At 42.5% G+C, this 26,814-nt stretch overlaps 1 long non-coding RNA gene across 9 annotated transcripts in view; it reads left to right on the top strand.

Annotated features, from left to right (window-relative positions):
- The window catches only part of LOC138566816 (uncharacterized), a 355,734-nt gene that overhangs the window by 174,708 nt on the left and 154,212 nt on the right, over window positions 1-26,814 (top strand). For all 9 annotated transcript variants that reach the window (XR_011302025.1, XR_011302019.1, XR_011302021.1 and 6 more), the window contains exon 4: window positions 26,270-26,412. This is a non-coding gene — a long non-coding RNA (uncharacterized lncRNA). The remainder of the gene's footprint in view (window positions 1-26,269; window positions 26,413-26,814) is intronic.

Here is a 26,814-nt window from a genome sequence, read left to right as displayed (position 1 = left end):
CATAGAGGATATGTCCTGTAGAATCTCTCCAGATATAAAATAGTAATCTATAATACTTTTTGATTCTCCTCTATGCCATGTATAATTCACTGGTGTGTCCCCGGGCACCATACCATTCACAATGTTCAGTCCCCATGCATCCATCAGTTCCATCCACGCATTCCCACTGGCATTAAGGTCTAAATTGTGTTTACCAGTAACAAATGTCCCAATTTGTTTGATGCATATCGAATTCAAATCTCCACATATTATAATGGAGTTACAGTTTCTCTTGACTTGCCATGCGTAAATGATTTCTTCTGTGGAGTCAAAGAATGCAATTTGGATGAGTGTCCTCGGATTCCAATAGAGGTTCAAAATCAGCATATAGCTCATCTCTGGATATACTTTCCTTTCCTAAATCAGCTGCACTGCCTGTACAAAGGAATTAGGCAGAGCAAAGTTTGAAGCCTCAACAGAAATATTGTTACGAAAAGCAAAGAGCAACCCGGAAGCAGGCCCCCCTCACTCCCTGTAGGCCGGATTGAGCAAACAAACATACCCATCTACAGTCGGGGGATCTAATAACCACGATGCCTGAATACAAAGTATATCCTCTTCAAAAATCACAAAATCTGAGACAGACACTAAATTGGAGAATCCCCTTGAATTCCATGAAATCAAATTGAGAATACTATTAGCCCACCAAGGGGGCCCTTAGCTAGTGTTTACAAGCATTCAAAGATGCCGCCACCTAGCTCCTAGATGATCAACAATTTGTTTGCCCCCCTGCCCATTCGTGGTACGTTTTATCGTTCAAAGAGGGGGAAAATGAGGAACGCTTTGTTCATCAAGAGGAGCTTGTGTTGCAACAATTTGGGTGGAGGGCTTATCAAACTTTTCTTGTGGAGTCCCAGAAAACCCCCACACCTTCAGTTGAGCTGCAGCCAAAAGAACTTGCACCATAACTAAACGAGAACTAAAATGGAGAATCACGTTATCCAGCTTTAAATTATTCCAGAATTCTATCTGGGTAAGGTCTGCCAAGTTGATGTGTGACAATGAGGGGAATTTAAAAAAAAAAAATCAGAAAACATTACCTGTTTAGTGTAAGGTTCCCACAGTCCACCCAAGACCATTCCAAAATTAAGGATACATTTGGTGTCTCAGTCCTAGGAACACACAAACTCTTAATCACACCCCTCTGCTCTATTTGTTTTCTTCTTGCCTCCATTGTTAATAACGTTTGGGACACCACCAATCCCCATACATCTACTGGATGACCCTGCCCCGAGAGGCTGCCCAACATCCACCATCTGATCGGATGCAATCCTCAAAGGCTCATTACTCCAAGCACTAATTATGGCGCCCTCAGTAGGCAAGAGAAAAGGGGGACATGCACTTGCTAACTTGTTACATTGGATCAGTTCCGAATAAACCAACCAAATCATTGTACTTTACCAAATGTGTGTCCAAACTGGAATTGGCATCAATACCCACTCCATGACTAACTCGGCACAGGGAAGTATCATGCCTCCTCCTGTCTGATATAATTGTGAATCACAGTTACGTTAAATGTGAATCACAATTACTGTTTTCTCCTATCTTGTAGGGGGGGTTTATTTTGATTCATACTCAGAGGATGTGACTGGGTAAAGCATTTGAGGCATATTTAAGGTATGCAAAAACTTCCTTGAGGCCTTGCCTGCATTTCTTTAAAGACCTTTCCTATTTTTTTGATTTTTCCAAATTTACCAGCAAGGCCTCTTGCTCATTTCCTTTCCCCTTTTCTTTCCCAGGGTTAAAAATTGGGAAATTCCCAGTTACACAAGGGGCCATGTCATCAACTGGATCGTCTAAACATGCAACCTCTCCCTCTGCCATCAATTCCTCTGCAATTAGAAGAATACTAGGGTCAACAGGTGATACGTCTTCCGCCCCGCACCCTGAAGATCCTCAAAGAGTACAGTTGCCCCACTAAGAGGCTGTAAGCAACACCCACCACTTTCGTCTCTTACCTGCTCGTGACACCCCACACCTGTAGCTGATCCCCATGCAGCCTTTACTTGCTTTTCAACTTTGTCAGGTTAATGTTTCAAGAGCTGATTGCAATACAAGGCCTTTAGAAAGCCCTCAACAAAAGACATTTTCTCATTTAGGATAGTTAGCATATTTGCATTTGCAAGAACTGCAGTAGAGACCAGTTCCTTCTAATCATACAGAGCTGTGAGGTCTTTACTATTGCCAGGGCAGATCTCACACCCACTCATTGAACCAGTATGCATTAAGTCATGGCTAACGCATTCCTTAGCAATGTCTTGCACCTCCTATATATCGTCGCCCTTGGAGGCTGATAACATCACCAGAGAAAATGCAATATTGGCACCTGTTGATACAGTCAACAATCCTGGCCCTTTTTACATGCCAATTAATAGGTTCTCTGTGGAACAAGGCAAAGCAATTTGGCTCTGGTTCAGCCTTTCCTCATTCACTCTCACCCCCCCTAGCCAAATCTGCCGCCACAATTTGACTCAGGGACAGAGCTGATTTAGTCAACAGGGACAAACCCTTAACACTCCGTCGATGCAGCAGGTTCGTCGGCAGCAATTGAGGAGAATTATGCTGACTAGACCTTACGCAATCTGAGGGTAGTTTTGGTGAGTTTGTTGAGCTTGAATGGATGTATCTGCTCCTTTAGATTTCACCAAAGAAACTTGCCGCTGCACTCCTTTTTTTCCAAAACTAGAGGCCAATTCAAGGTCGGTTATTTCCTTTAAGTTAGCCCTACTTTCAATCAAAAGCGCCAGGAAGGAGTCATTTGCAGAACCTTGCTTTAGACAATTTTCCACCTGCAGAGAGGCCTCAGGTACGACTCCAGCCACCGAGTTGCATAGTTGAGGAATCTGAGGTGGGTCATTGCATTGAAAGCCAAAGGATGCATCCTGAAGATTGAATGATTGCCATTACGATTTACCAAAATGCAAGACTCTTGTACCACTTTGATTGGTAGAAGCTACCAGGAGGGCTGACTTGGGGGGTTCAACCAATTTCAAATTCAGTTTTCGGAGTGGAAGCATGTGAGAATGCATGAAAGCAAACTTGTTTCAAAACTGGTGACATTGGGGATAACGATGAATCTGTAAGGAGCTTATGCAGCGTTTTATTCTACAACGTCTGTGTAATTGGAGCCGCGTTGTGATATTTACTAGGCAAAGAGTTAGTCTGCTGATTCCGGGCTACCGCAGCAACATCAAAGCAATCACTCTCTCTTCCCCCTTCATTATCGCCCATAATCAGTTCCAAGTCTGTGCCGCCACACTCAGATGCTGGCATGGGAGCAATGACGGTAGATAAATCAGGTAGGGTCACTTTAAGCGCTGATTGTTAAGCGCGTGAAAGAGTAGAATGAGGAATTACTCCATTTCTCAAATAGTATCTGTTCATTTCAGTGGAAGTCGTAGAATAAGCACACAGCATTAGACTTAGAATCAAGGTCTTGTCTCATGTCTTTACATCTCAAAACAAACAGTTACTTGGGAAGCAGTTGAACACGAAAGTTCAGCATGCAGCCTCTTACTGTACCCACAAGAAGGAATGGGGATTTTCCAGTGCTCAGAGTGGCAGCGCGGAAGTCCCGCTCAAACTGCGGACCACCGCAGACCATACTAGCTCGCACTCAGCGCAGGTTATGCGAGTATAAACTGCTCAAGCTGTAGCCCCTCCGTTAGACGGTACAGCTTGAGAAAAGACTCTGTCAATTTTTCCATTGCTGTAAATGGCACCAGGTAATTCCTAAGCTTCCCACAGATACCCCAGACTCGCTCACACTCCGCGCCTGGCTTATTTTAGGAGGGAGAGAGAGCTGTTTCAGTGCGATTCGGAATTTTGGAAGACCATGCATGTGTAATGGCTTGAGCTCCTAGGGTATTGGGGTATAGCAGTCCGGCAAGGTCAGAGCACACCAAGGGATGGCTCAAAATTCAGGTCTTCTTGAGTCTAGTGGCTGGCATCATGCTTGTGGTCATCCTTTTCAGGATCCCCAGTTCACTTGGAAGGAAGGGTAAAAGCAGGCTCTGGTTACACAGCAGGCTCTCCGGTCGCTGGAAATTGCTAAAGCTGTTGTTTCTTCATCGTCCTTTTCGGTTTCAGCTCCAGTAGTCAACTTGGCAGCAGCTTCCAGGTTCAGAGTATTTAACAGGAACTACAGCACAACACCTGCATTCTCTCCCTGTATTTTAGAGCAAGGGGCGGTCTGGCTGTCCAATCAGGTCAGCCAGCCCCCCACTAGAAGTTGGTTCCTTTCAGGCAAGGTGAAAGACAAAGGACTGCAGAGTTTTGGACTTCTCGTTCGCTTCCTGCCTTCTCAGACACTCTGGAGCCTGGGCGGAGAATCCAAAGGATTCCTGCCGAAGACAAAACTTCCACTGAGATCGTTCCTGCTTAGAATGGTAGGGGAAGACCTCAGAAACAGCAAGCACACAAGGAATGGTGAAAAAACAAGGAGCCCACCATTTTAGCCAAACGGTGCCCCTTCTGTGCAGTACCGAGGATGAATTAACAACTTGCGAGTAATAAAGACTTAAAGTCATAAAGGTAAAACCACTGCCACCGGCCATTCATGTACACGCGAATGTAACAAAATGTTACCAGGTAAGTAAGAAAGGCTATACATTGTATCCCCCAGCACTCCACATAAGGTGGGGTGTGCCGGCCCACCTATACAGAATGTAAAGGGGATGAAAATCCCTCTTTACTACTTGGGAAGAGTAGTTCACTCAAGCATAGGAAAGAGAAATTAACAAGGGAGCCCACAGGGGCAACCCAGCCTAAGCCCAAACGTTGTAGGAAACTATAACTTCAGCCATATACTATGGAGAGACATATACATGTAACCCATAAAAAGAGTAAAAGACTAGGTGAGAGGGGAAAAAGATTCCCCTTCACCTAGGGACAAGGTGAAATAGTTACCAAGTCCAAGCAAATGTTCTGGGGTTGACACAGATCAGGAAGATGTATCATAATGTAGAGGAGCAGTTACATGCCTCTGCAGAAAATCCCCCCCCACCTCCTATATGTTGGAAGCCTGAGATTGTGCCATGCTTAACACCAGCTGTTGTGACCATATCACAGCGAGTAATCGAAAAAAGGGACCCACTGAGAAAACCCTATCCAATGTAACCCGGAAGAGACGACAATCTGAGGGAGGAACTCCCAGAAGGAATATGAAAAGGAGCAAAAAGAGGAGATGATGATGTCACGAAAAACGAGAGTGACACCCTGGGGATACTGGCTGAATAAAATGCATGGTTTGTACAGAAACTGATGACGAAGTTAAGAATCGAGTAAACTTTCATATGCGAAAAGAAGATTGCACGTGTGCGAGGCACTGCAGAAAATGCAAGCTGTTCAATAACTGTACAGATGCTGTAACAGAAGTAGATTAAGTCATTTTAGAAGCTGGTTATAGGTAGTGAATAGACTGCAGGCGAAACCACCATTGTATAGAAAGTGGACGTCAGTGTCATGAATTTAGTAAGCCAGGACCCATGGAGAGAAAAGGTGAGAATTGTGTCGCAGCATGAATAAGCTGAGATCGTGGAAACGAATGGCGAGGCTATCTGGCCTGGTATCAAAACTGAAGCAGCCAAGGTCGGTTATCTATTCTTGAAGGTCATGAACGTATGAAGCTGAATCGTCTCTTGTTAAGGTGCAAAGAAAAAACACAAAAGCGTGGCAAGTTTTATTCATTTAAGACATTTAAATGCTGCAAAATGGACCAAATCATGGTTTCCTGTCACGTGAGCCAAAGATGGAAATAGAGTTGGGCTTGGAGTCCTATAACAGCGATAGTGAGTGCCTGTACTCCGATATATTCCCACAGACAAGAATACTTTTCAAGGCCAAGTTCAAAGACAATCTGCATGACAGAAGGCATGGGTGATGAGAGATGTTGGGCTAAATGAATGGGGAGGTAAAGTCAAGTCCACCTCATGGCACCTGGATCTGAGCTTACATGCTGCTAAGTGAACCAAATTTTCCAGACATGGCACAAGTGTGCCAACCAATTATAGAGGACCATATATAACAAGGGGCTTTATAGTTTGAAGACCAATGATAAACTGTGTACTTAATTATTTTTTATTTTTTATTTTACTTGTATTTAATCATAAAAAACAGATTTTTACAAGAGCGTTTTTCAGTCCAACTGAAAGGAGTCGACTCCTAGTTTTGCTTGATAAGTAATGAGTGATGCATGCCTGGCAATTTGATTCATTGTAGGAGCAATCTTGCGCCAACCTCCGGAATCGCCTTTATTCTTTCCAAGGCCAAGTTTAGAAGTTTTGCGGCAGCCGTGTGCCATTGGGTCTTTTCGCCCGTTATCAGGCGTTTCCACCAAGTATCTTCGTTCCCTGTAAAGGAGGTTGCCGTCAGGGTGGAGAAATATGCGATCCTCGCCTGATGAAGGGCAGGACAACACATCAGTAGATGTTTTATTGATTCAATGACCTCGGGATTAGTACATAATCTACAATTTGTTATCTCCGAGTCTGCTCTAATCGCTAAAATTTCTCCAGTGGGTAAGACGTTTAGACGGGCTTTTAGAAAAGTTCTCATCAGTAATTTATCGGGATATTTCTTGCAATACGCCATCGGTTCTTTTAATTTGTTGGTATTCATGGGAAGGTGTTTAAGAAGTTTGCAAGAGGATACTGACTCAATGGTATTGATCCAGTCCCAACATTCCAGTTTTGTTTTTATCCTGGTTGGGTTGTCTTTCAGTTCTGCTTCTGTACATGCAATTTGGTGTAATTTTTGTTTTTGCTCCTCAGCCCACTTATTCATGGTTTGATTAGAACCTTTTTCCAGTTCTGATGCCATTATTTGGTAGATTTCAAGACTCTCCGGGTGGATAATTTTCCTATATAACTGAAGAGAGCTATGGTCCACAACTGCCTTCAACGACAGAAGGCCAAGTTCACGCCTGATTGGGGCAATCAGAGTTGAGTTTGGTAGGCCCAGGACCTCTCTCCATATGTAACCTTCCAATTTTTGCCAAATTAGAGGAGGAATGGAGGGTATGGCATCCATGCCATAAGTCAGTGATGGAACAATCTTTGCCTTGTAGTAATTTATGGCCGGTTGGAGGGAGAACTTTCCGTATTTTCGGTCAACCATTCTCAACGGTGCTGTCAGACATTTGGTTTTTTACCATAGACTGGCTTGCATGATGCTCGCTTTCTTCGAGCTGTCCACGAACACTCCCAGGTATCTGAACGAATCCACCACTTCAATTTGTTTCCCGTTCAGATGCCAGTGGAACCGCTCCTTTTTTTTGATGGCCGTATTTTGCAGAATCATTATCTTTGTTTTGGATTTGTTGATCTCCAAGTTGTTATCTTGAATATATGATGATAAATTATCCAATTGACGTTGGAGACCCACCTGGGTCAGATCAAGTAGAATTAAATCGTCTGCATACAGCAGTCTTGGGATATGAGTCGAACCTATTTTGGGAGGGAATGATCTGATCTTGTTTTGGCTGTCCTTAAAATCTCCTAAGAATGATATAAATAACGCTGGAGCCAGGGGGCATCCTTGCTTTACCCCTCGACATGTTTGGATGTATTTCGATGTAAGGCCAGCGTTGTTTAGGCGGACTCTGATGGAGGTATCTCTATGGAGGCTGACTATGGGCTCTAAGATTGTATTCGGACAGTCCCATGTCTTCAATTTCGCCCAGAGTTTCTGCCTATCCACTCGATCGAATGCTTGAGATAAATCAACAAAAGCAAGGAAGACTCGAGGGCCACCTGTCAGGACTTTTTCTTTAAGTATAGTCAGACACATAATGTTTGCACTGGTACTCGCATTTTTCTGAAAACCAGTCTGTAGAGGATCATAGCAGTTTGCTGAGATCGCCCATTTCCGGAAGTGACACAGAAGGGAGGAGGCGAAAATCTTCCCGATGACGTCCAGAAGAGCTATTGGCCTATAATTCACAGGGTCATCTCTGAAGCCTTTTTTATAAATGGGAACGATCAACGCTTGAGACCATGATTCCGGTACTGTTTTTTTTCCCTGCAGAGTTTAAAGATCGCACTTATAAGATTTGACCACTCGACAGGATGTTGCTTTAGGTCACAGTTTGCTAGGTCGTCCGGTCCAGCTGCTCTTGATGAATTTAGTTTCATTATTATGTTGTTGATATCACTCACATCTGTCAGGTCCACCCATGATGAGTCCCCCGTTCTGATGAAATCCTCCTTGTTTTCTTCTGGTTCTTGGAACAGATTTGAGAAGTGTGTAATCCAGTTTTCTTCTGAGACTGGGTTTATCATGTGTGACTTTGAGATCTTGTTTGGTTTATTTATCACTGCCCAGAAGTCACAAGATTTTTTATTAGCTAGTGCCTTCAGCATCAGTTCAGCATCAGCTTGATATAAAAGGTTCCTTGAATTTTTCAGCCATTGTTTGTAGTCTCTGGTTTCCGTATTTAGAGTTTCCCACAGTGTTGGTAGATTTGCACTTTTTGCTTTTCTTCTTAGTTTTCTTAACGCTCTGCGTTTTACGACCAAAATTGCATTGTATTCGTGGGTATGCTCGATGAACAGCATATTCGGGGTTTTTCTTGGTTTCTTAAAGGCCAGGAGAAGAGGAATGTAGCTCGATCTAGCCACATCGTCATGCACTATAGGATTCGAAGTTAAAATTGTGAACTGGTCTTTAAGTTTGGAGACATCTGAGGCAATCATTCGTAAACGGGTGTGTTGTGAATTTGTCTCAATTTCGGGCACGTAGAATTGCGAAAGAGTCTCCTGATGTTTACATTTAAGATGCAATAAGTTATGGTCACTGTGCTTTGTTTTGATGACATTGAAGGAGACAATGTTACGGTGTAGAGAGTCGGAGACAAAAATATATTCAAGAGTTGCCGAAGATGCGACCCGTTCCCAGGTCGGTAGCAAGGAATCCGAAATCGTCACTGAGGCCGAATTGTATAGATAGCGAGATTTCATGGTTCTATTCCAGGCCAAACCCCTGTTTAGCGAGGTTGAATTAGTAGATCGATTTCTTTCATTTGAACTGGACGTTGCGCAGTTGGAATTAAGATCGCCACAGATCATGATGTTGAAAGATTTGTAGTTGATAGAGATTTCGTCAATTGTATTAGTTACTTCTTCACACATGTTCACAGTTGAAGTCTTTTGGGGGTTCCAGTACACATTTATTATTGCTACCAGCTCTTGTGATTCGGGCTTAGTCTTGGAAGTTCTTGAATTCCATGCGGTTAGGACTGCCAGAATTTCATATGTCCTCTTTACCACCTTCGTAATTGCTACTCCGGAACCAATCCTAGTCGCTCTAAGTAGACCCGATGAAGGGCGGCCTAGTGGTCCCTTGTGGGCCGGTGATATTTCAATAGAGTAGCCATCGAGTGCCGGTTTTTCACACAGCCAAGTCTCTTGAAGGCAAATGATGTCATAGCCGCTGAGATCATGGCTCTCAGAGTTGGTAAGGTGTACATGTCCCCTAGTGTTCCAAGATGCTATACTTAAAGTATTGCTTATTGGAATTGTCGCAGACGAATGGGATGCGGGTATCATTGGCTTTGCATCCCTTGATGATTGCTATTTTGCTTGCCCTGGCGTTAAAATGTTGCGGAACCAGCTCCATTTACCCTTCTTTGTTTCATTTTCTGTTTCATGGTGGGTTCGATTGGTTGCTTTTCTTCCTTACGGAGACTCAGTCCGTAAGGGTCTCCTTTCCTGGTCGCGAAAGCGTTCTGATGAGGCTTGATCTATATCTCGAACAGACTTATGGTTTTGTCTCCTCTCTTGTCTGTATTCAAATCTTTCGTCTCTGCTTGACTTATTCGGCCACTGGGATGAAGTTTGTGGACTTTGGCCTCCTCTTCCAGGTCTATATAGGTCTTCGGTTCTAGATTTGAACCTATAGTTCCTTTTTGGGGAAGTCCTGTGGGTGTATCTTGACGATTCTTTCTGGATCGACGTAGAGATCTCGAATAAACTGAACCCTAGATGTGCTAATTCCAAATAGGCGTCTTGGGAGAGATCTTTCAAAGCTTGTTGTTTGATATGCAGGTACGCCTTTGCTAGTTTCTTACTGTGGTAAGGTTCTATGGGTACGAAATCGTCTGATTTTAAGTTTTGCAGAGTTTTAGTCTTTTTGAGTATTTTCAGCACCATATTGCGGTTTAAGACCTTATACTGGTCTGCTGAGGATGTTTGCTCAATCTTAAAAAGACGTATCTTCGATAGGGACGGACCACTCTGTCTTGCACGATCGTCTCTGGTGTTTCTCTGTGGACTCTTTTTCCGAGAAGAGTCAGGGACTGGGTCTGTAGATTGTTTTGGAATGTTGCGAGTTATCGAAACTGGAACCCCGATGGGGTCCATTCCTTCGGGGGGGGTTTTTTCGGGTTTTTTTTTTCGGGTTTTTTTCTCTCAGGTTTTTTTTCTTGTGTCAAAGCATTAGAAACATCAGTAGGATTGATATTTTGAACATGAACGCCTTTCGTGGCCGTAGGGTTCATTGAAATCACCTTGGTTTCATCTAAGTGCTGGCTTAGGTCCATTAGTGAGCTCTGGGTTATAAATTCTTCAACCGATCTCGGAGAGGAAGACGTACAAATTACTGAGTTATTTTCGCTTTCAATTAGCTCAGGTAAAGTCGTGATTTCTTTTACTCGTTCTGTTTGTTTGTTTCTTTTTACCATCAGAGGGTCCAGAGCTGAGATTGTTTGATCTCTGCTTTCTCTCGGTTCGTTTCTCTTTACGATTTTCAATAATGGTTTACTTATAATTGCAGGTGTTACTGATTTTAGTATTTCACTCATTTTCTGTTGGTTAGACACTGTTGTGGTGGTATGAGGAAGCTTTTCTGGTTGCCTAGTAGAGACCGGTGCCAGGTCTCGAGGCACGGTTTGCCCATCAGTCTGAGATTCCTTGTCCACTGTAGCTGGGGAGGCTTGTTTTAAACGAGACAAAACTTCTTCTATCCTGCTCAGCTTTTCGTCCCAAGTATCGCTACGGTCTTTATTTTTTTGGTCTAGTGCTGTGATAAATCCTTCAACAAAAATCAGTTTGCTATGCATCATTGCGGTTAAAACCGTGCTGTCTTTCAATGTCTCATTAATTGCTTCGTAAAGCTTACAAAAAGGGGCCAAAGCAATGGTGATAGCTGACATGATGATTGGGAGGTCTGTTTTTTTTGAAGGAGACTATTTATTACCTGGAGTCGCAATTTCACTCAGTCTTTGATTTTTTGGGGGAGATCTAAGGTGAGATGTTTGTTGGGGTGCTCGGTTTATCACATACGGGAGAGCGTCGGGATTAAAAGTCGCCACATCTTAAAACCGATCGTCTGGCAGGGGGCAAATATCTGGAGACATCACATATGGACTGGATTGTCGGGCTGGAAGTTTTTTAGGCGTGGGCGAGATTTGTAAGTCCTGTTCGAGGGTTTTGGGGCTAGATGGTTTAGAAGCCCCTTTCGAATTAACCTCCGGCGTGTGTGATTTATCCATAGGTAATCGAATGACCCCCTCTAAGTTGGTACTTTTTAGATTTTCGCCCCTTTCACTGTTAGGATCGATCCTAAGTTGTTTACTTGGTTCACCCCTTTCAGCTAGCCGTTCGTTTCTTGGGGGTTCCAGGAGTTCTTTCTCCCCCCTCAGTTGGATACTTTCAACTGTTTGCATCTGTGCCTGGTTTGGCAGACCCGGCATTTCATTGGTTAATTTCCGTGATTTGCTCACCGGCGGTAGATCCTGGATTGCCTCTAGCATTTCAGCGTCCAATAATTCTGTTGTTTGCTCTAGTTTTTTTTTAAATTGTTTATTTATAAAGTCTTTCAGGGCACTTGACAAAAGGGGGGCCGGTAGGGCTAACTTTCCTGTTTTTCTAGCTCTGTGTCCTTTTACTTTGACGTTTGAGGAGTATCTTCTCTTTCTCTTTTGGGTTTGTTTTGGAGGTTCTTGTGAGAGTTTAGTTGGCGGTTCCGATGTCGTGGCTGTCTCCACTTGGGCACTCGTCAAATCCAAAAGCGAGTCCGTGAGCAGCACTGCGCATGAATTACTTTGATGGATGGGCAAGTTCTTTGGGAATCCACACAACGACACCCCCTCTACAACCACAGTTCCCTGTGTGGGACATTTATCACCGGCTATTTCTTGGGGGACCAAGTGAGGGTTTGTTTTATTTCGAAATGCATCTTGAGAGGCATGGTACTGGGCCGCCACCGTACTTGTCATTGAGTTTGTGTTGAACAATGTGTCCGTCGTAGATCCCTTGATGGGGCCCCTTGATACCGGCAGTGAGACGACATCGTCCTGGGCGGGCTCTGAGCTCGCGATTTCCTCCACACTCGCGTCCTGGTTTCCCGGAGAATCCACCGCATGGATAGCGGTCGCGCTGGGTTCTTTGGGGACAAACCCCTTTGACCTCTCCCCGGACGTGCTGCTTCCCGCGGCCACACTCCCCCTGCCTATGGCTGGATGCACAGGTGCCTGGGTCGCCCGTCCTCCGACGGGAGAGTCCCGAGCACCACTCGTCTCGATTCCGAGACGGGAAGGCAGAGCCTGCCAGGCCGGGGGCTGATTGCCAGCGTGAGGGGGTAGAGGCGGCTGTAATCCATCGAAAAGCGATGCGTCCCGGCGTCTCCCCCCGCAAGTCCATGTCGCCGGAGAGACCGGGGGTACAGGTATATCTGGTAAAATATTTTTGTTTTTATTTGATTCGGTGAATTGACCGTGTAGTTCTATTGTTCTCTCTTTTAAGTCCCCTTCTGAGTCTGAGATTTCCGACGCATTTACAGACGTGTCAGTCAAGGGGATTGATTGCGAGTCTATTGATTCAAAGGAAATGTTCGAGGCACTTCGAAGTCCTGCCTCAAATCCCGCCACAGTCCCGTGGATATGTTCGGGTCTTTGTTCACTAATTCCTGTGATCCCTGAAGCTTGGGTCGGGAAAAGAATAATATTCGCTGCATTTGTTGAGGTTTTAGTAGCTGGAGAGACGACTATCGTTGCTTTTAGCGGTAGTCGTTGATCTTTTTGTTTTTGAATAGTTAGCGTAGATTTAAGGTTTATAGTGTTACTTTTGGTTGATTTCAGCGAACTTCGTTGAATTCTAGGGAGCTGCTCCGGGGGAGGGAGGTTCATTGTATTGGTATTAGTGGGTTGGTAAGACTGGTGAGGCTGGGTCTCCGATATTTCAGTCTGATTTAATGTCTCTCTCACCTCCATTGTCCTCAGCTGTCAGCAGCGGACTGCAGAAGACTGCTCTCCCTCTGCTCTCGCTCCGCTCACCGCTCCACGAAAAATGGCAGGTTTAAGGCACTTCAGGCAGCGTAGACAGCGTAAAAAGACTGCAGAAGACTGCTCTCCCTCTGCTCTCGCTCTGTGTACTTAATAGTGTTGAAGATGGCATGTTTTAGAGGTAGGCATACGTTGTCTACTTGACAATAGATATCCAATCACAATCTCGGCCCTTATAGAAAGTATACTTAGGATGTTCCCCTTGAATGTAGCACAATCCCTAGTAGGTTTTTCTTATTTGCCACGTAGCATGACGTCACGTATGCTGTATTTTCTGCATATAAGGATGTTATTATGAGAAATGCATTGAGAGGTCGAGCAAACGTCCGTTGATGTCCGTTGTAACCCCCTGTTTTAGATCATTATTAATAAAACAGCAACCTTTCCATCTTCCTGAGTTGGTTAGATTATTTGGTGTCAGAGTTATTCTGCATCCCCATCTATTGCATGCACGATACCCAAAGGGCCATATGCTCAATAATTATGAAAATCTTACCTAACAACAGACACCAAATACAAATTATGCTAAAGCAGTATTAACTATCAAGTATCAACTGAAGAATAAGAATAATATACAAAATACAGGTTATCAGTGGTATGCAGAAATTCGTAATTCAACTTTTGCTAAAATATATTATTTTTTCTACATCAATGCAAATGTACAATAAATGTGATCTTCAAAATGTGTGAAATGGTAATAAAATACGTATGTGTGCTGCAGTCATCGTCACATGTAACATACAAATAAAAATGTAAACATTAAACATGAATGAACAATACAACAGTTTACTGTAAAAAATATACAATAATTAGAGCTATTTCAAAAGCTATTGCAGGTAGCCCATTTTAGAAAAATGGTGGTACCAACTTTGCTTAAAGATGGGAGATAGTAAATCGTTTTCAAGTTATTCTGCCTATTCATGTGAAGTGACCACCATGATACACAGTAGCCTCAGATTTTGCTGCTAGAACAATATTTCCAATGCTAGGCCAAAATGGTTATAATTTCTGGTGAATTGAAAGGCACAATTGTAAATGTTTATGCACCCAACTTTGGCTCACCAGAATGCTTTAGTGCAGTATTCTCTAATAGAGTGAATTTACAGGCCTTACCTTTCAGATGGTAGGTGGATTTTAATACTGCATTAGCAGTACCTGCCAATTGCAATAGATGCCCAGGCTATTAAGACAATACATTAAGCCATGAATCTCTTTGGCTTGCTAGATATATGGAGGGAAACCCACAGGACTGACGGACTCTGCTACAAGGCTAGATTTATGGTTGGGTTCTCGTGAGGCTTACAGATACATGGTGGATTGCATGGTCTTGCCTAGAACCCTCCCTGACCACTCCCCATTAACTGTATGCCTAAGCCTGTTCAAGCGTTCATCCTCCACCAACAGAAAGGTTGATATCGGCTGCATAATCAGGTTTTGTATTTAGGACCACGATAGGTGACGAGATATCCCATTTATTTGGGCGCAATGAGAAATAAATCTTGAAGCTTGACGCACTTTGGGAGATGTTCAGAAAATTCATATGTGGAGTATGCATTGCTAAAGAGGCAGTTACTTTGAGATCAATTTGAGGGGAGCTGAGTGTACTCAAAATTGAAGTAAAAAGCTCTTGAAACTGACTATGTGGCCAACAGATCCAATGAACAGCACTTTACCTGAACAAAAATCTGGCTATGTTTAGGGAGTTACCCGATAAAGAAAGCAAATATATGAACCATGCTGTACTGGGCAGGAAATATGGACGGTTGACCTGGTCAGATTCTGTCATCGATTATCCGTTAGGAGCTCAAACAAATGGGGATTGATCTGGTAAATATCTTAAACAACATCTCTGTAGAAGGGGAACTGCCATTAATTAAACATTCAGAACCTTTTATCAGGAGTTATATTCTTGACGACCACCATGAGTGATATTGATCAATATCTAGACCTTGACAAGCTGTTGTGGTTTCAGGACATACATTCTAAGTACCGAAACTCTCCAATCCTGTTCACCTGAGTACTAGATCTGATTAAAGATCTGCCATTTGGTAAAGGTTCTGGCCCTGATGGCATTACCATGCAGGTTTATAAAGAATACTCTGATTTGCTGGTGCCCAAATTGAAATGGCCCTGTGAGGATTCTGTCAGATGGCCTCCTTGCACTCTTCACCAATGAAGAATAAATTGTAGTTCGGGCCAAACCTGGTCTGGTGAAGACGAGGCTGAATGTAAACCTTAATCACCATTTGTCCTTGCTTAATCTCGACAATAGAATATTGGCAAAATTATCACAAGAAGATTGCTCCCATTGTTGCCCAACATGGTCCTACCAGATGGGTCCACACAAGATAATCAGATATGCCTCTTTAATTTTGTTGGCCTGACTAAATCACAGCTGGCATCAGTAGCCCTGCAGAAAAGGCATTTGATTTGTATGAATGGCCCTTTATGTTCTCGGTTCTTCACAAGAAATGGATGGGTACTTGTTTCTAGTCTTAGTTTCCTTATTATATGAAAACCCAGTGTTGAGACTTTTCAGCAATGGTGCAACCTCCCGGGGGAAAAATGTCAAATTCCAACCTACCACACACACACACACACACACACACACACACACACACACACACACACACACACACACACACACACACACACACACACACATTCCTACTCACCAAAAGTCATTTATCACTAGCCAGTGGTGAGATGTTGAGCCTTGAAACCTAAGAACTTTTCCACCTAGAAAGGGGCACCAGACAAGGCTGCCTCTTATCACTGTTTCTTTTCGACTTGATGAGGGAGCAATTGCCTTCTATCATGCACGTTGTACAATCTAAAAGTTCTTACATCGCTATGTGCAGGTGACCTTCTTTTGTATATCCAGTACCCCGAAACAAAAATATGTTCCATAGTGGTATTGTTTGGCTCTTTCTCTGGGTTACAAATCAATTGGACAACGTCTAAACTGTTCCACTTAACTGATAAAACCACTTCTTTGGCAAAGAGCTCACACTTAGATTGTGCCCTGATAACACTAAATAGTTGGGGATCCATGTCGTCAGAATGCACGTGGATCCATTCTACACTAATTACATTACATTGCTGACAGGTGTCAGTGTCCAGGTGGAATGCAGGCTCTCACTTCCATTAGACTTAATAGCCAAGTTCACCCTGTTCAAGATGATTCTTCATCTTTAGTGTTTATATTTATTCACTAATATCCCCATTCAATTTCCTGCTGTTTTCTTTGCCATTTTGGGGCTGACTAGACTGATTTGTGCTGGAGAACAAGCCAGGATAAGCTTGGATGAACTTACTTCACCATTTATTTTTGGAGGGCCGTGAGACATGTTATCTGGTGTCCCAAACCGCATATACTATAATGTGATATGGCTCCCTCAATCAGAACCAAAAACCTGGCTGCAAAGAATATTGGGGCTGCTCTGAAAAACTTCAATCGTTTCTGCTCAGTGCTCCGCCCCACTGGATTTCGGAGACTTAGCACTATGGGCTTGCCTCAGGTTACACTCAAAGTACTCTCGGCAAGCCCCATTCAGGCATCCGGACAGAACTCAGTAAACATATCTGCGTCAAAGACTTATACATGTTTTCAAGTCACAGGTCAATGTCTATGATATGGGAGTCACCAAAGCTACCCAAATAATCCTATCTCACAGACTGAAAGGTGAACTGCCAGGAGGTTCACCCGCTACCCTGAAATGCTTTTGGAGAGCAGTGTTAATGGATTGATACTTCAATATGGCTCACCGTGCAAGTTAATTTCCTCCATTTATAGGTTGACGATGGGGTGGTTTAAGGCAAATGCCTCTAAATGCAATGGGAAAGAATGATACAGATATAGGAGGTAAAGAGTCGGACAAGAAATGGGCTCAGAGTAAGCTTTAATCAGCAAATTATAAATACCGAGTTATACGTTTTACATTTTTACATTCACTTTACTACACTCCTATGAAAAATAGAAGGTAGACACAGCTGTTTCAGGGGCATGCCTCGATATAAGAGGGATGATGCTAATTTCTTTCATTTTTCTTGGATATGTGGGGAGGTACACGTTTCTGATACGCCTGAAACTATGATTCCCACCAATCCACGGGTTTGCCTGCTTTGATCATACTCTCTGGACACTCGCTCATTCGCTAGATTCGTTTCACCTACTACATTTGTTTCACTTGCTGTTATAATTGTAAAACAGATTTCATGTAAATTTTGTGCGTGAATCATCATCTACCTTTGGAAATTGGTTTGGGTATCAATTACTAGCCAACGACTGCCGGTCCTGTTTCCGATGGTATTTATCCAAAACAACCACGTTTTTATTGTTCCCATGTAATGCCGCTTGACTTTACAGCTTATTTTTTTTTTTTTTTTTTTTTATTGAATTTAGCTGAGAAACTTAACTTTTATCAAATGCAGAGCTTAATTCATTATATCTTCATTTCAAATAACAGTACAATTACCAAAAAAGAAAAAGAAAAAAGAAAAGAAAAAAAAAAAAAACACAACAAAACATTGTAATACAAATTACTAGATCAAAGACTAAATAAGCACATATTAAAAAGAGGACGACATGTCCAAATTTTGGATATTAACATAACATGAAACATCAATACGTTAAAAGTAAAATAAAATGAAGGTGGACTAACACAATTAATTAATGCTAGACACCTATACCCACGCAGAGTAATACAAAAGAGTCTCTGAGCATGAGAATAAAATTGGGGATGTGCTTAAATTGAAGTATCAATAGTATTTGCATAATAGTTCGTAGTTACTGACAAACCACTTGCGAACAGATAATGGTTTCTTTTTTTTCTCCCTTCTTTTTCTTTTCTTTTCCCTTTCCCTCCCCTTTCCTTTTTCTTTTTTTTTCCCCCTTTTTCTTGACCCTAAATAGATTCTGCGCATCACAGTTTAAAAAGACACCGCAACCAACATATTTTCGCTGTACAATTCACAACCTTACATTTAGGTCAGTATTCAATTTTAAGGCATTCAAAAAGTTATATGTGGCAATGCGGATACTAATGATTCTTGTAGCTAGGATAGTAGTCCATCTGTGCTCTTCTGCCATCCAGCCAAAAAGGGTTAGATGTTTCCAAAAACACTTGGCTCTGAGATCTATTAAAGCTGGACATTCTACTATTAGATGTTCTAATGATTCTTTAATGTTTTTATTTGTGCAGAATCTACAAAAATTCAGCTCATTCTCAATTTGTCGCCTCCTTAGCAACACATCTCTTGTTGGAAACAAATTAAAGCGGAGACGTAAGATGCAAGATCGCACTTGCGGCTTTGGAGACCTGAATAAATAGCTTTCTAGTTCTCCCAACTTTTTATTAGAAAAGGCACTGATATTAAAGTCCTTATATCTAAGACAGAGATTTTGGGTCTTAATCCAATCCCTCTTATGGATTTTGTATTTAGCCTTGGTTGGATTCATAACAAGGAGCTCTATGCTTATGTCAGCATTGGCCAAGATTCGCAAAATGTATTTTGTCCAGGTAGTCGCAAATTTGTGAGACGATGTTAGCATATAGTTGGACAAAATGGTTAGGTTATCCGTGTGTGTGTGTACCAAACATTTGCGAAACAGGGCACATAATCGCCACTCATATTCCGCTAACAGCGACGTGAGGCCCAACTCGTGTCTCACCCACGGGCCTGGAACGCATGAAGGTAAACGTAACACGGCTGTCCAGAATTTAAATTCCAATGTTGTTAGGAAGGCAGATTTAATTATGTTCAACGTTTCCAGACCATACAATAGTTTGGGCAACACTTTTTGTCTCCAGAAAACAATTACACAACTGATTGAGAACTTACCATATTTATATAGTAGAATTCTGGACTGAGAAATTGCTGACACCAATTTATTCTCAAGAGCTCTCATCTGGGAATCCATTTGTGTGGTTCCATCAACCAAAATGCCCAAATATGGATAGTTCACAACCACCTCAACACTGATACCCTTAATCATCCAGTTCATTCTCGTTCTTTTGGTCACTCTGGGTGCATAATACACAATTTGTGTTTTCTTCATATTTATAATCAATTCATTATCATCCAAATATGAACCCACAGCGGTTAACAGACGTTGTAGACCTATCAGTGTTTTAGAAATTAAGACTAAATCGTCAGCATACCATAAGGCCCTTAAAGCAAAGCCGTTCAACTTCGGTGAATCAGATGGAACCTGATTAATGGTGTGCATCACATCATGTATAAAAAAGTTGAAAAGGGCCGATGCAAGAATACAACCTTGCTTTAAGCCTCTCAAGGTATTGATGGCAGCTGACAACAAGCCTAACACCGATAGCCTCACCTTAATGGATGTCTGGGAGTGTAGATCAAAAATAATATCGCACAAAGTAGCGGGACAATTTGCAGCTTGAAGTTTTTCAAAAAGCTTAACACGAGACACAGAGTCAAAGGCTGAGCTGAGATCAACAAATGCAAAATAAATGGGTTGATTAAGGGTTTGAGCCTGCGTCTTCAAAGCATTCAGTGTTAGTAAATTTACCGCCGTACCCAAGCCCGCAACAAAACCTGTCTGGCTCGGATCGCGATGATGGAAATCTAACGTCCATTTGACAAAGTCTCTCAAGACTAGCCGATAGAAGATTTTTCCCGGGGCGTCAAGAAGAGTAATAGGACGATAACTAGATGGAGAGCCTCTATCTCCCTTTTTAAAAATTGGCACAATCAAAGAAGTTTTCCAAGTAGTTGGAACTTCCCTGGAAAGTAAGATTTTTTGAAAGATATTATTCAAAATGGCGGCCCATCTAGATGGATTGTGCTTAAACATGGCATTACTCAAGCCATCCGGGCCCACTGCTCTAGAAGAGGAAGATTTTCTGATAAGATCTTCAACTATATTCTCAGAACACTCTAATTGCCATGAAACTGAGCACTGTTTCACATAATTGTGTTCATCAAATTTGGCATCTGCATAAAGCTTTGTGAAGTGAGCCAGCCAGGCAACTTCAGTCACCCCACTCAATTGGTCATTGTTTCGAGTAGAATTTGTCGTTTTATTCAAGAGAGCCCATATTTGTCCAGAATTTTTGTTCTGGATGGTTTGCATAAACGACTCGCTATCGGACTGGAAGAGCGTCGCTTTCCTCGCCCTCATCCAGTTACGGTAGCGGCATTTAACGCGACTCTGAGTTTCTCTGCGCTCTTTCAATGGTAATCTGAGACAGGCCTTCAGCTCTCGCTTATAACGAGCTCTGGTTTGTTGTACAGCCGGATCAAAGGTATGCCTATGCGGATACTTTAGATTTTTGTCAATGTGGATGTTTTTCATAGTGGATAACACCTCCACATATGACTCCATCCCGTTGCCCAAACACTCTCTCGTGCCCTTCTCAAAGTCATCAAGCGCCTTCCTAGACCATGTAAGGCGGGGTTTTTTAACATTGGTATCAAGAGAGTGTCGATACCACTGTTGTTTTTGCTCTGGCTCATTTCGGTTCTCCTGCCATACTACAGTTAATGGCAGGTGGTCACTTTCTTTTTGCTCAACAATCTTGAAATCCATAATTTTAGAGAACAGTTCTTTTGTAACAAAGAGATAATCAATGGTAGATTTAGATGTTCCTCTTTCCCACGTATGGTGAGGCGGGATATCTCTGGGAAACGCCCCATTTACCATAAACAGATTGTGGTCTAGTGTGAATTTTAACCACCGTGCTTGAGCAACAGAGATCTTCTTTACAGAAAAACAATCAAGGTTCAAATCCCCTACCACAATTGTAGCAATCACATTTTGATCTTGTGCAACCTTTTCTAGGATACTTACTAAATCTCTGTAAAATAGATCATCAGAAATACCCATAGGGTTACGATACACATTGATTAAAGCAAAGGTAATGTTAGAGTCAGAGATCTTAACCAATTGAGTGAAATTATTAGGATCAGCCCATCTGTTTACACTCAGACCTTTGCTTGTCTTGACAGCCACCATAAGGCCAGATGTCGGTCTTCCCTTATTTCCCCCCACGGCTGGCAAAAGGACAATGTCATGATCATCCCATAAAGGCGGTTTTAAGAGCCAGGTTTCCTGAAGGACCACTATATCAAACTGATTTAAGAAAAGGTTTGAGGACCATTGAAGATGAGTATGTCCCCTTGTGTTCCAGCTAACCAGAGTCAGGGGACTGTTGTTAGGTTCTATTAATGGTTATGTCCTCGAATGTATCACGTCTACTTGACGCGGTTTCTCAATTGGTCCACAGTAAGAGCAAGAACAGACGGCCAAGCATCCTTCAACTTCACTCACAGCTTGGCCTTTACGTTCTTCTATTAGACGTTCAGGGTCTTGAGCTATCAAGAAGCCCATCTTGAACAAATCCATTTTGGCCTTCCAAATCGAGTTCAAAACCAAACCTGACTTAATCCACAAGCGAACAATCGACAGATTCTGATCACATACAAATTCCACTTGATCAATATCATTTGACGACACATCTTGTAAATCATGCACATCCCCAAAAATATTAAGAACACTGGTTCTACATAAATCGTACTTTTCATAGGGCTCATCTCTACATTTCATGATCAAAGAATGACAATTTGCAAAGGTGTTTTTGTGTTGACGAGACCCTGATTTTTTTAACTGATTTTCTTGAAAACGTACTGATTTCTGTGTAGCCAGCATCTCAGTTTTATCATTCGAATCTGAGGTTGCATGTGAACCTTGCCCGACAGCCAGACGGTTATTAGTGCTAACCGACACTGTTGCTTTTGTGCAGTTCATTTGTTCAGCTTGCAAGCTATCTTTTTTTGTATGTATTGCATCATATTTAGTTTTTACTAGGGCTCTAGATTCCATGTCATAGCACTCATCATGCTTTCTCATAGTTGCCACAGGTTCACTTGTAGTAGCCTCTAAGAATCTAGTATTTAGGAAAGCGTCAACCGCAGCTCTGATTGAGGTCATTTGCCCCTGAATATGTGATTCTTCGGCAATTTTATGCCAAAGAGGTTGTTGATCATGAGAATTTATTTGTGATAGAGATTGTGCTTGGCTGTTCAGCGCAGAGGACCTCGCTTGCACCACTTTCCTAACGGGCTCAGCCGGAATCATATCAATTAAGTCAACGATTTCGTTAAGCGGGGCATAATTCACAGTATTTTTGTGGTGACTATAAGAGACATCATTCCTAATTTCTCCTTGATTGTTCCCAGCCCGAGTCTCTGTTGATTTAGAGGGCGGGCAATTCGAATCTTGTGAAAGCTCTGCAACAGGAGTAGTGTCAGAAATTAATGTAGGTTGAGTTAGTACTTCACTCACAACATCCCCTGATGCAGCTGTCATCAGTGTTTTAGTGTTCGTTTTGATTTTGGGAGCAACTCTTTTCGTGCGGGCTAGAAGAGTGGTTTTGTGATTGGCATTCTCCACTCGTGAAATTGATCTAATATTACGAGATTTTTTTCTCTTTACACTTCGATCTAAACTGATCCAAGAATCATTTATATTAATAGCCTCTGAGGGCTGCTGTTCTATCGGACATATTACATGTTCAAACAATGGAACGGCTGATGCAAACTCATCTTGTTTAGAGCAGTTCATTTTTTTTTGTTGTGCTTCATGTTGGTTACCACTATTTTTAGTTAGTGCCATATCTAATGACATAGAGGAAGTCCATTCAAAGATCTGCTGTATTTGTTTAGCCTGGGACATGATTTTTAAATCCAAGCCTTCAAAAAGCTTGAACAAGCTAGCCATCGTTGTATTAACAGCAGCTAGTGTAATTTCGATAAAAGCAAGATTCTCTGTCCGATTCTCATGATGGCTTAGTTGAATGTGACGGCGAGGTGTTGGATATGCAAAGGAGTCAGATATGGCCTTATGAGGGATTTCCGCAATTTCTTCAAAGCTATCATGTTGATAGGAGTTTCCATGTATTGTGCTAATTTTACTGGTGCTAACATGAATGGAGATATTTGATATATCCATAATTGATTCATTACGTTCATTTACCGGCGAAAGTGATTTGTTTTTAATAACTTGCTTACTCGGTGTATGAACCACAGTTAACAAGGTGTTATCAGATATACTTAATGTCGTACCATTAATATTGGAGGCCGGAGACATAATTTGTGGTGGAACTGAAGATAGAGGTGTTATTTCGTTCAAGTTGGAAAGGTGAGTAGTAGTTCCCACCCCATCTGTCTCACGAATGGTTGTTCGAGTAGATAAGACCTGACTTGCTAAAACAGATAAAGTTACCATTTTTGAAGTGTGATTGTTCTTGGGGCATAGGGATTTAGCTGGGGGACCCTCTGGCTGAACAGTTGTCTTGCCAATGGATGGTTTTTTTGTTTCACAGTGCCCATCATCAGACATGCATGCTTTCCGTTTAGCACAGAATGCTCGAATGTCTCTATTTGGAAATGGAATGCGTGGAGCCGGTGTTAAAACTATGGATTTTTTCGATAATCGGGATTGCGGTGTAACTTTCATACTCGCCGGTGTATTTATTAGGCTAATTGTTTCCGGCATATTTGTTTTTAAGGTATAAATATTTGAACTCATACGGGGACAGAAGATGTCCGAAGAAAAGGAGATAATGCCCCGTTGACTCCTAAATACCTTTACAATACCTGACCACACCTGGCCGCACCTCACCCTTGATAAAGGTGAGATGAGATTAGGTTTCAGAAAAATCACTCAAGATTCAGCAAAACACCACACAGGTAAAATCAAGCAGCAAACAAGTTGAATTAGATTAAACTACAAAACCTGTTATAAAGGCGTAGCTAGGGCAACACGTACCCTCTGGGTTGAGAGAACAAACTGCACACAGAGTGTCTCCCCACGCCTCCCGCCGCACCGCGGTAAAGCGGGTCAAGCGGTACTTCAGCAAGGTACTTCTTGCTAGGTGCGCGCGCGCTGGTGCGCGTGCACTTTCAATATATAGCCAAGTCCAGCCCCTTTAGTGGGCAAGTCCGAGTGAAGCAGGGAGTTCTACAAACAAATAGACCAAACAAACAGTTAAATGGTTGTCCAAGTCCAAGTCCAGAGCCAGACTGTGGTGCAGCACAGGAAAATCCAGACGAATAGCTGACCTGGTAAATGGAGTTCCAAGGTCCCAAACAAACGCAGTCACAGGAAAACAGCGAGCCGAAAACAGCGTGCCGAAGCGGGTCAAGCGGTACTTCAGCAAGGTACTTCTTGCTAGGTGCGCGCGCGCTGGTGCGCGTGCACTTTCAATATATAGCCAAGTCCAGCCCCTTTAGTGGGCAAGTCCGAGTGAAGTAGGGAGTTCTACAAACAAATAGACCAAACAAACAGTTAAATGGTTGTCCAAGTCCAGAGCCAGACTGTGGTGCAGCACAGGAAAATCCAGACGAATAGCTGACCTGGTAAATGGAGTTCCAAGGTCCCAAACAAACGCAGTCACAGGAAAACAGCGAGCCGAAAACAGCGTGCCGAAGCGGGTCAAGCGGTACTTCAGCAAGGTACTTCTTGCTAGGAGCGCGCGCGCTGGTGCGCGTGCACTTTCAATATATAGCCAAGTCCAGCCCCTTTAGTGGGCAAGTCCGAGTGAAGCAGGGAGTTCTACAAACAAATAGACCAAACAAACAGTTAAATGGTTGTCCAAGTCCAGAGCCAGACTGTGGTGCAGCACAGGAAAATCCAGACGAATAGCTGACCTGGTAAATGGAGTTCCAAGGTCCCAAACAAATGCAGTCACAGGAAAACAGCGAGCCGAAAACAGCGTGCCGAAGCGGGTCAAGCGGTACTTCAGCAAGGTACTTCTTGCTAGGTGCGCGCGCGCTGGTGCGCGTGCACTTTCAATATATAGCCAAGTCCAGCCCCTTTAGTGGGCAAGTCCGAGTGAAGCAGGGAGTTCTGGTAAATGGAGTTCCAAGGTCCCAAACAAACGCAGTCACAGGAAAACAGCGAGCCGAAAACAGCGAGCCGAAAACAGCGTGCCGAAGCGGGTCAAGCGGTATTTCAGCAAGCGTACTTCTTGCTAGGTACAGCTTATTTCTTTGGACCACTGTAGAGTAAAATGTTCAGGGAAAATTGTTGTAATTGCCAGTGTCCCTCAACCCCACAGTTCTTGTGTTTTGTCATGGGCGGACGTGTTTTCACACTCCTTTGACATGCATCATCACCCAATGCTGGGGAGCAAGAGAGCTCGCAAGTAACCTATTTTGCATGAATGTTTATAAAAGATGCCATTTTCCTTCGGCCTTCTTTTATTAGGGCTATGGCTGGCTATGATGCAGCCATTTGTTTTTCTCTTGTATAGGGATTGGAGGTGGGCATAGGGTTGGTATTTAGTATTTATAAACTTCCGTTACCATCACCATGTATTGCAGATTGGACTGAGAATTATTTGGCTGCTTTTAGAAGCTCCACTGCCAGATTTTGGCCTTTTTCGTGTGTATTGTTCTTAATCATATTTCAGGCTCTGGATGGTCTGTGCCAGATTATTTAATAATATTTTATTGTGTCAGTTGGTTGATTTTCACTTATCAAAATGAATCAAACATATTTGAAGTTTATAACTAAAAAAATGCATGTCTGGTAAAGTTCTGCATTACTTGTAAAGGGTACATTTGCACTTTAATTACCATCTTGCAAGGTTAGCCGCTTTCTTGATGTTGACGAGGGTGCATACATAATGTGCATTTTTTTCGCAACTGCCCAATAAGGATATATTGGTTTGGATGGAAAAGGTGCCGACATGACGGACTATTGTGTGTTGTGAATATTGGACACTTTTGGTTATTGTTCTGTACATTATAATGAATTACAGATTGTTACATAGTCGTCAATTTGAGTTTATAATTCAGAGCATTAACAAGGTTGACATTTGTCCACCTTATATTTCTAACATTATGATGAGTACATGTGGTTTTGCTTTACACATTGGCTTCACTAGTTTTGACTTTCTTCTGCCCCTTTGCCAGTGGGAACCATGTGCATTCAGGGTGCGTCGCCTGAAGATAAATTGCCTGTTTAATTGTGGTCGTGCTCTGTAGAGAACGGAATGATGCCTCTGCCGTCATTGTCCATCTCTCCAACAATGGACATTCAACCATGCAGCAAAAAGGTAAGATAATCTGCTATTTGAAGATGCTTTGTTGAAACAGATTGCTTGATAATGGTTTGTGTTAAATCCAAACCAAGCTTGGATCTACCAATGGCAGCCACTTGTCTAGGAAAAAAATCATGCTTACTGCTATTTTCAGGTAGTAAATTACAATGGAAATATATGTGTGATTCGTTTTTGTAAATGTGGGTCAGGACAGCGGCTGGTTATTGACTCTAATTACAACAAAAGGGTTAAAAAGTCAATACAGTTGTTATTTGATAAATTAATTAACGTGGATAGGGAAGGGATTGCTTCCATTCAATGCCACTTGTCATCTGGGCCGCATTCTAGAGACTGCAGAAGAGTAAAAGGTACAGGGAAAATTGCATTGCCATTAATGTATCAATGAACGTGGCTATG

This window comes from Ambystoma mexicanum, chromosome 2p (genome assembly GCF_040938575.1).
Source record: "Ambystoma mexicanum isolate Mex_15411 chromosome 2p, UKY_AmexF1_1, whole genome shotgun sequence".
Classification (NCBI taxonomy): domain Eukaryota; kingdom Metazoa; phylum Chordata; class Amphibia; order Caudata; family Ambystomatidae; genus Ambystoma; species Ambystoma mexicanum.
The sequence above is the reverse complement of the archived record's forward strand: the minus strand, read 5'-3'. Positions and strand labels throughout refer to the sequence as shown.